This window comes from Notolabrus celidotus, chromosome 10 (genome assembly GCF_009762535.1).
Source record: "Notolabrus celidotus isolate fNotCel1 chromosome 10, fNotCel1.pri, whole genome shotgun sequence".
NCBI classification, from domain to species: Eukaryota; Metazoa; Chordata; class Actinopteri; order Labriformes; family Labridae; genus Notolabrus; species Notolabrus celidotus.
The window spans coordinates 15,734,593-15,744,741 of record NC_048281.1 but is presented as its reverse complement, the minus strand read 5'-3'; positions in this window follow the sequence as shown (position 1 = coordinate 15,744,741).

The following is a 10,149-nucleotide window of genomic DNA, read 5'->3' as shown; positions in this document are numbered from 1 at the left end:
CTGATATTGTGTTTGACCCTTCCTGCCTGTAAACACCCACATTTATCAAACCGGACAATGTCACACATTTTCGGAGACTCAAAAAGGCTACTAAAGAGCATAACACTTAACCCTTTTACATCCTAAGTCTGAGTTATCCTCCATAAATGACCAGTAAACATGCTGTGAGGAGTTTATAGCTGCTTATGAATCAGACTGAAATTCATACTGATGTCTATTTATGACCCATTACAGTAAACAAGACCATCAGTGACAGTACCTCTCATGAGCACTAAATGCCCCTTTCAATTCAACATTTTTTATCCATGACATTGCACGTGTTGTCATGTTCCTTTATTGCCATGTGTCATCAAGGGCATGATGAGTTTCCTCTGGCTGTTCTGCACCATGATCTCTAGATCCAGACCACAGAGGCTTCTCTCTGCCCACTGTTATCTAGTGTTGCCATGTGTCATCAAGGGCATGATGAGTTTCCTCTGGCTGTTCTGCACCATGATCTCTAGATCCAGACCATAGAGGCTTCTCTCTGCCCATTGTTCGCCTGAAAGGCAACAATCCTCTCCCCTCATGGGTCAGTGGGGCTGCATGTTACTGCTCATTAGTAGAGGGAAGTCTCTGTAGTGCTTTGCCTGCCATCAGAGCCAGGATGAGCAAAAATTGACCAGTTGTGGTCATATTGAAGTGAAAAAAGACAGCCTCTTTTGTTATGTGGTCAGATTGTTTGTTATGCCATTCGCAGCTTGAAGGGGTCCTTTATCTTAAATACATATAAAAGTAATTCACGCCATTAACAGTAACTATGAACATGTATGATTTCTGAAGACACAGAAGAGACTCTGAAATGTTAAGTACTCATACTTCACCAGGGAAACAAAAACAGCTTCAATGCTGGTTGAAAAAAGAAGGAGGTTCCACTGGAGAATGCACAAGTCATCAGGATTTTTAGGGAGGATTTCACAACATAGTTCCACAATCTCAGAGTTCACAGTCAACACTAAGATGTGCCAACAGCACAGACTGTGTGTATTAGAGACAGGGCAACACGGTTCTTATTGTACCTTTACATTCAGTGCTTTCATGATATGGTTGAAATAGTCACTCAACAGCTTGATGGTCATGCCCAGTTACTTGATGATAATGCAGATATTTTCCTTGCAGCTGAGCAGCTGGTATAGTGGATCCTCCCTGTTCAATGACATGAGATTGATGCCAAATGACAGATCACAGATGCTCACAGCATTTATCATATATTCTAATTCACATTTAAATAGAAGCTTCTACAAACTTGGCCTTCGACACACACCCTTTTTTTTTGCATTTTTTGAGTGCAAATATGATTAGGAAACACAGCATACAAAGCAAAATGTTTAAAACTAGCCTCAAAAACATTACATCACTCTTATGTGAGATACTTTTTGTACCTAGTCTCTTTTGTGTGGGCCATATAATTACAATACTGCCCATTTCATCGCCATTTCCACTTGAAACATTTTTATGGCTTGCTGATATTGACATTTCGTCTTGAGAAATCAAAGTGCACAGAACAGGAAGTCATTGTGAAACACAAAAACCCTATCATCCTCAGGTATTGATCTTTAGCATCTGTTATCTAGTGTTTTGTGATGCAGAAGCTTGCAAGGCAAACAAAAGCTAAGATCTTTTCAATGACACCATTCACACCCTATGAGTTGAGGTTTTGGTAATGTTAACAGAAGTCAGAGCTCAGTAGAACTCAATGACCTTACAAGGTCCACTGTTTGATTGTTTGCAGTAGCAAAAATAACATCATTATGAATATACAGGACTACACGTGGAGGAAGAAAAAACTCTTCTTCCACAGACCAGATGTCACAGTATAAATACAAATTAATTAATACAAAATGCCCAACAATTACAGAACAGAGTGGAAAGTCTGTTTTGCCCCTATTGAGTGCAAACAACGATAACTATGATTCAAAGATTCTTGCAGGGAAGTTGAAAGATATGGCAGGAAGTAACAAGCGCTATACTTCACACCATTTCTTATGCACAGTGGTTCACCACACACACACTGCTCTGCAACTTTTGGTTTTTGTTATGAAAGCTTTGTGGTCTCGTGTTGTATGGTTGAGGTCTGTACACTGTGTGGCCAGTTACAACATTTCTCTGTTCTTGATAAGCGCATAGACCATTCTCTAAAATGATGTCCAAATACTTATTGAGAGGCAGTGAACAAGAATCGGCTCAAATCTTAAAAAAATGTCTTTATGCTTTTAATAAAGATGTGCATATAAAAAAGGAGAGGTATCCTTAGTACCTTTCAGTAACCTGGCAGCACAGATGGTGTGATTAATGTTTTAACAGGATAATGGATGGACGGATGGATGGTTTGATGCATGGATGATGGATGGATGGATGGAAGGATGGATGGATGGATGGATGGATGGATGGATGGATGGATGGATGGATGGATGGATGGTTTGATGATTTGATGATTTGATGGATGGATGGAAGGTTGGATGGATGGATGGATGGATGGATGGATGGATGGATAATGGATAGATGGATATGGATGGATGGATGGATGGATGGATGAATGGATGGATGGATAATGGATAGATGGATAGATGGATAGATGGATGGATGGATAATGGATAGATGGATATGGATGGATGGATGGATGGATGGATGGATGGATGGATGAATGAATGAATGAATGATTGAATGAATGAATGAATGGATGGATAAATGAATGATTGAATGAATCAATGAATCAATGAATCAATGAATCAATGAATCAATGAATCAATGGATGGATGGATGGATAATGGATAGATGGATATGGATGGATGGATGGATGGAAGGATGAATGAATGATTGAATGAATGAATGAATGGATGGATGAATGAATGATTGAATGAATTAATGAATGAATGAATGAATGGATGGATGAATGAATGATTGAATGAATGGATGGATGGATGGATGGATGGATGGATGGATGGATGGATGGATGGATAGATAGATGGATGGAGAATGGATGAATACTGGAGCACACTTCCCCTGTGTTACTTGTTACCATATTGAGGTACCATAAATTAAATACATGTATGAGTACAATACAACTTAGCATATGTTATGTTAAGTTACATTCTAGCAATCCTCTGGAGAAATTACCATTTATTTGGTGTAATATACGAAGGGACACATTTTTCAATTTATTCACATTTAACTGAAGCTGCTTCTTGTAGATTATATTTCAAGTGCAACAAATTTGAATGCATTTCAAATGCATTAAGTGCCTTTGTGAAGGAAAAGTAAAAAAAAACGTTAAGTGCATCATTAAAGGTTTTTAGTGAAACATAGTAGTCAAAAATGAATCTGTGAAACAAGATTGATTTCAGGCAATGCATTAATTAAACGTTCTTGTTAGGCTGAAGTGTGAAAAACTACATAAAGACTTGAATGTTATTACATGAAGCATATCTCAGATACAGTTCTCCATTTACAAAGAAAAAAGTATTTGCTAGAATTAAACAGTATTAGGACAGTTTTTTGTTAAATACATGTAATCATACAAAACTAACACTTTGTGATAATATTTCATACACCTTGTGTTACTTTGTAAATGGGCTTTGATATTGAAAATTGATGTGAGATGTTCTTCATTCTGTGCTGTATGCACAGAGGCGGTAATGGCTCTGTTGTGTTAATGCAGACAGGTTTCTCGCTCAGTAGAGTGATTTGGCTGTTGGTGGATTCTCTCTGCTGATCTCCTGCTGGGTCTAGTGGAGCATTCATCACCTTGGCAACCCAGCCTTTTAGTCAAATCACATTACTGCAAGTTTTTCAGCCTGCCTTAAAAGTTTAAATACCCCCATGAAATGCTTTCATGCAAACCACAGTAAGTGTAGTGGGATTTATCCATTGTTTTCCAGAGTGTTTTTGAGCATTATCTCAAGAGTCAGAGTCAGCAAATTAAACCTCTGCAGTGTTTGCGTGCATTCACCTCATGCGCAAACGTGGAAATGATTCACCGAGTGTTGCTTGACCTCTCTGTCTTAAAGGTTGAGCTTGTGCTGCTCCGGACATGAGAGGAGCTGAGCTTGGAAACCCTCGGCATGGTGCTCATGATTGAGCATGTGTTTCCTCAAAATTAGTCACAGGGACTTTTCCCCCCTAAAGAGAAGTTATTTTTAACAACAAAAGCTTTAATGACGAGCGCAGGCAGACAATAACAATTGGAAGGAAGTGTTCAGTTTTGTGCTCATAGCAGATGTAAGGCTAATGTTTGATGCTCCAGTACGGGAAATACTGACATAAAGATGACTTTTGTATTTGACATAGCTAATCCACTCATAAAGTCTATTTTACATTAAAGTATTGTGTAATCAATAAATCAATTTCTGATGTTTTATTTCAAACCCTTTTCCAACTTGTATGCATTTTTTCCAGGTTTTAATGGTTGCAATATACCTAATAGGTTGGAAAATGTTCACAACCTCTTTCACTTATGAAAAAAAAAAACGTAAATAATTCCACCATAGGAAATAAAAAAATGCATGGTCACAAATGTGAAAAACACTGAGCACAGTTCTTAGTTCCGGCTACATAACATGGAAGCCACAAAATGATAAGGCATACTTGAGGAAATGCCTTCACATTTAAAAAAAATGCTTTTCATCTTTGCAGGGGTAACAAAAGAATCCCCAGAATTCCCTGTGTCATCTGCACGGCCCGCCTGAGAAAGAATTTAGAGAGGTCTGCGAGGTCCTGCTCCCTCCATTGTTGTTTCAGCGGCACACCCCCCACCCAGGATCCATAAATGGAAGAAGTCCTTTGTGTGAGGGGAGTGGAGCAGATTTACTGTGGATGGTCTCCCCACAAAGGACCACAGCACTGTCACAACAGGACCAGGATCAGCTGCTACCACTTTCACACAGGATGATTTAACGCCGAGCTGCTTCACAGAGCCACCGATGCAGACACAACTTTTGCAGACCCTCAGCATCCATGTTTCTCAATGATAAACAGAAAAACAGTGATAACTTTGTCTTCACTATTTCTGGATACAGTTAATACTCAGGTATCATAATTTGAGCTTTTGAAATAACTGGATGTCACTACCGGGGACAGCAAAATGTGTGTTGTATGGAAGACCAAGACAATCGCATTACATTGAATCGCATCATATTGTATCATATTGTATTGTATCCCATAGCATCTTATCACATCACATCGTGCCGTATCAAATCGTATCGTATCATATTGTATCGTAATGTATCGTATCGTATCATATTATGTTGTATAGGACCACATCAAATTGTATCGTATCGTATCGTAACGTAACGTAATGTAACGTAACGTAACGTAACGTAAAGTAATGTAACGTAACGTAACGTAACATATCATATCGTATCGTATCATGTTGTATAGGACCACATCATAGTGTATCGTATCGTATCGTATCGTAACATAATGTAACGTAACGTAACGTAATGTCACGTATCGTAACGTAACGGATCATAACATAACGTATCGCAAAGTTAAGTATGGTAACGTATCGTAACGTATCATACGTATCGTAACATAACGTATTGTATTATGTTGTATAGCACCACATCATATTTTCTCGTATTGTATCATAACGTAACATATCGTAACCTAACGTAACGTAATGCAATGTAACGTAGCGTAACGTAACGTATCGCATCGTAATATATCGCATCGTACCGTATCGTATGGTAACGTATGGTAACGTATCATATCGTATTATGTTGTATAGCACCACATCATATTGTATTGTATTGTATCGTATCGTATCGTAACGTAACGTAATGCAACGTAACGTAACGTAACGTTACGTATCACACCCTGTCGTATTAGGTTGTTTAGTATCGCACTGTATCGTATCATATCCTATGGTATTATATCTCATACCATCTTATCGCACCACATTGATTGGCATCACATCACATCTTATTGCATTGTGCCATATGGAATCATATCTTATTGTATTGTATATTATTTTATCGTGTCATATAGCAACATCTAGAATCTTATTGCATCATGTATTTTTCTATCATATCATATCTTACCATTTAGTAATGTTGAGCATTGTAAATCTTTAAATCTAATGTCATTGTATCATATAAGTGACACTCGTGTTTCTTGAGGGTGAATTGAATTGTTTATCACAAACATTAATTCCAGTATTTTTATGTTATGGATCCCAGTAACCCAAGTTCAACACTTAATCTATTATGTCCCTCATGATAGTGCTTTTGAGCACATCATTTAGAACATATCAACACAGTGGTTCAGCACAGTCAGATAGGCTGAATGTTGTAAAAAAAAAAAATCATCTGTTGAAGCATCACTCCAGTAGGGTTGGGCATGACTTCAGTCCATCAAAAGTAATTAATTTAAAACAACAACAGCCATCTGTTCTTACTTTGCATTGCCGTCATTAGTGTGGTCTCTTGTCTTGGCACACCAGCCAAAAAAATGTCACCCCAACTGTGCATTTTGGGCATGTTTGCTTGCCTCTCCCATAGCTCTTGGGTTTGGTTTCCTCCACCACCTTTGTTGTGTTGACTTCATTGCTGGGAAATCTAAGTAGCAGCTTCTTCTGTCTCACTCGGGTTTGTGTTTCAGAGCTCCTAAAACTTAATCAATTCAGCATGAAGGAAAAAAAACTCTGAAATGGAACCAACTGGTTCATATGCTTAGCATCTGTACCAAAAATGCTCCAAACGGGCTGGATTGTAAAACCTTCACAAGACTGATAAAATGTCATTGATTTTACATGCCCTTTTGCCTTATTGTTGTCATTATCTGTACATTTTAGTCAATTTGGAAGTATTACTGAAGTCCCTTATTTACTGTAATGGCATCCATCTGTTTACAAAGTATTGTAGATATCACTGTGGTTTTGTGTCTTGGACTGCAACTAAATTCCCAATGCCAGCTGTGCATTTTGGGCATGGTCTGATAACTGTAGGGTTTGGTTTCCTCCACCAGTCTCTGTTATGTTGACTTCATTACTTTGAAACTCAAGGAGCTGGCCCTGCTGTCTCACTTGGGTTTGAGTTTCAGAGCAAAAATCCAATATATAGCATTACATGAAGGTAGCACTCGATGAATTCCAACTACACGTAATAGTTGACCAACTCGACTAAACCTTACTTAATCTTCTGTTAAGATATCAAATCAAAAGAACAGTCAGGGAAAAAAAGAAAGAAAAAAGATGGTTGTAGGTTGCCTTAACCTGTTAAAAACATACAATATGTATTTAGTTAGAAAGAAGCTCTGATTTTATCCACAAATTAAATGTAATATCTTCACAGGGGTTTGACCACAGGGCCACACAGACCTCTCTTCAGCCAGTGTTCATTTTGTTCACACAACAATGCAGCTAATCTGTGAAGAAAGGCCTCATCACCTGCAGGGGTCCACCTGTTCAAACTGCACCATCTCTCCAGTTTCTCCATTCCCACTGACCTGAGACAATACAAGGCCAGGCAGCTTCACCTCCTCTCACAGCTCATGTTACACAACCACCTAGGGCAAAGGTGGACATGAAAGTGCTGTTAGTGTGGATGGTTGAAACCATGTAAAGGCAGTTACACACCCTCTTCCTCACAGTGACACACATAGACCACACTGAGTTAATAATTGAGTCGACTGATGTTTTGCTCTTTAGATTTATTAAACAAAAGCACGCAATTATGTAAAATATTCATTGAACAAATTTTGATGGTTTGCAAATCATTTCAGTACTATATATTTTTTTGCAATACAATACATTTTTATTGTTTTATGAAAAATATATGTTCATTTTAAATTTGATGCCCGCAATTCATTTAAAAAGAAGTTGGGACAAGGACAACAAAACACTGAAAAAGTTGTGTAATGCTAAATGAAAATATAAAACACCTGGAGGAACATCTCCCAACTAATTACGTTAATTTGCAACAGGTTAGTAACACTACTTGGTATAAAAAGGGCATTCCTGAGAGTCTCTCAGAAGTCAAGATGGGAGGTGGTACGCCACTCTGAGAGAGGCTGTGGGAGCAAGTAGTTCAGTAATTCTAGAATAATGTTCCTGTGTGTGCATTTTTAAAGAATTTGGAGATTTCATCATCTGCAGTATTTAACTTCATTACAAGGTTCGAAGAGTCAAAAGAAAACTGTACAAAAGGGACAAGGCCAATAACTGATACTGGATGGCCTTGATCTTTGGGCCCTCAGGCGGCAATGCTTTAAAAACAGACATGACTCTGCAGTGGGAATCACTGCATGGGCTCAGAATTACATCCAGAAACCATTGCGCCAGAGTGCCTCCATCCTTAACAACTAGCCTGCTTTTCTGACAGACTTGTTAAGTGCTGATTCAACTGTTACCATCCCACAGCAACAGAGATGCCATTCACATATGTTACACCAGAACGTCCAAAGTCATTTGCTGCAATTAGGAATGTGGTTAAGACCCCGTAGCACCCCCTCCAGCTACATCCTGCCAACACACACACATATACAGAAACCCACTTAGACACATAGACACAGACACACACACAGACGTAGAGGGCTTTGTAACATCAACAATGGTCTCATTGTTTTGAGTTCTGCTGTGTGATCGTTGCCCGGGCTGGTTCAAACTTCACACCACCATCAAAAACCAGCAGAAACATTAAAAAAGTGGGCGATACAGTGAAGCTGTTTCATGTTCCCTGCAGGTCTGAATGATAACAAAGCTACAGGCTCAAACAATAGCTGCGGGTGGGTGGAAACTACAAGCCTTTTAAACGTTAGATTTTCAGGGACTATGTGAAGGGTCCTTGAGGAGAGTTTTTGTAGCTATAAGAATTAGACACAAAGACATCTCTGTTTTGAACCCAGATCCACAAACTGTATGATGAATGTGATAACTTATTTATGAACTATGTCCTTAGCAGGTGTTACTGATGAGCTGTCACATTAATATTTTATTCATTTTTCCTAGATGGATGATCAAACCCCAAACCTTGAGACATCCTCAAAATCACACAACCAATCAGATTTGTTTATAATAAAACCTGATAGTGATTTAAATCTGGACTTTTCCAAAGATAGTTCAGCCTTTTAGAGACCTACAGCAGCTTGTCTCATTGTCTGGCTGAATTTGGGAGGCTTGTTTGTCCAGCTGACTATAGACACTTGCTGTTTATCTGGCACAACAACCTCAAGTAATGTGTCCTGGGCTCTGTTTTTTGTCCTCTTGAACTCTTCAAGACTAGGTACATGACAAAGAGCTCTTCGTTTTGAAAATAAATAGCATATAAGCTACTCAAAGCTGAAACAGAGACTTTGTTGTAGGGAATCATGAATTTAGAATATTTTCTATAATCTTGCAAATGAGATAGTTTGACATTAAAACACTGGTAATATAAAAAAAAGAACTTTGTCTTATTCCCATTTAGCTGCTTCATTTCAAGGGCCTTGCTTTTCGCATGCTGGCTTATTGTTACAGTCATTACTTATAGGCCTACTGGTAAAATAACAAAGATATCTTTAACGTTATCAGTGATAGAGCTCTGCGTGGTCAGGCTCCTGAATATATCACCAACCTGCCCCACCCCTACCTCACCAGTAGGTCACTCAGGTGACAAAAGGTGAACGTGCTTTTGAAGTGGTGACACCAACTTTGTGGAACACTCTTCCTGTAAATATTCGCTCAGCTCTTAAAGACACATTTATTTAAACAGGCCTTCAACTCACCTTGTACAGACTAATGTTTTAATTATGCTATTATCTGCTTATTTTAATGTTTTATGATTTCATTTGAATATTTTTCCTGTGAAGCACTTTGTGATTTTATTGTATGAAAGATGCTTTAATAAATAAAATTTACTTACTTACTTAAACTTGATTTTCCTACTCTGATAAGTAAAAATGTGAAGTTAGGGCTTTCATTTTAAGCAAACATTAAATAAAATTACAACAATGAATGCATTAACAAATATTAAAATAATGTTTAAAGAATATAGTAGTGCAGATATTTAAAAAATATAGTGTAAAAAATACTGATTGAATTTTAAAAAGTATTTATAGTATTATTTTACTCTGCCAGCCTCTTGCTAGGAGTGTTGTTCGTACTGTTGACCAGCGGGGGCGCTGTGGAGCACACAC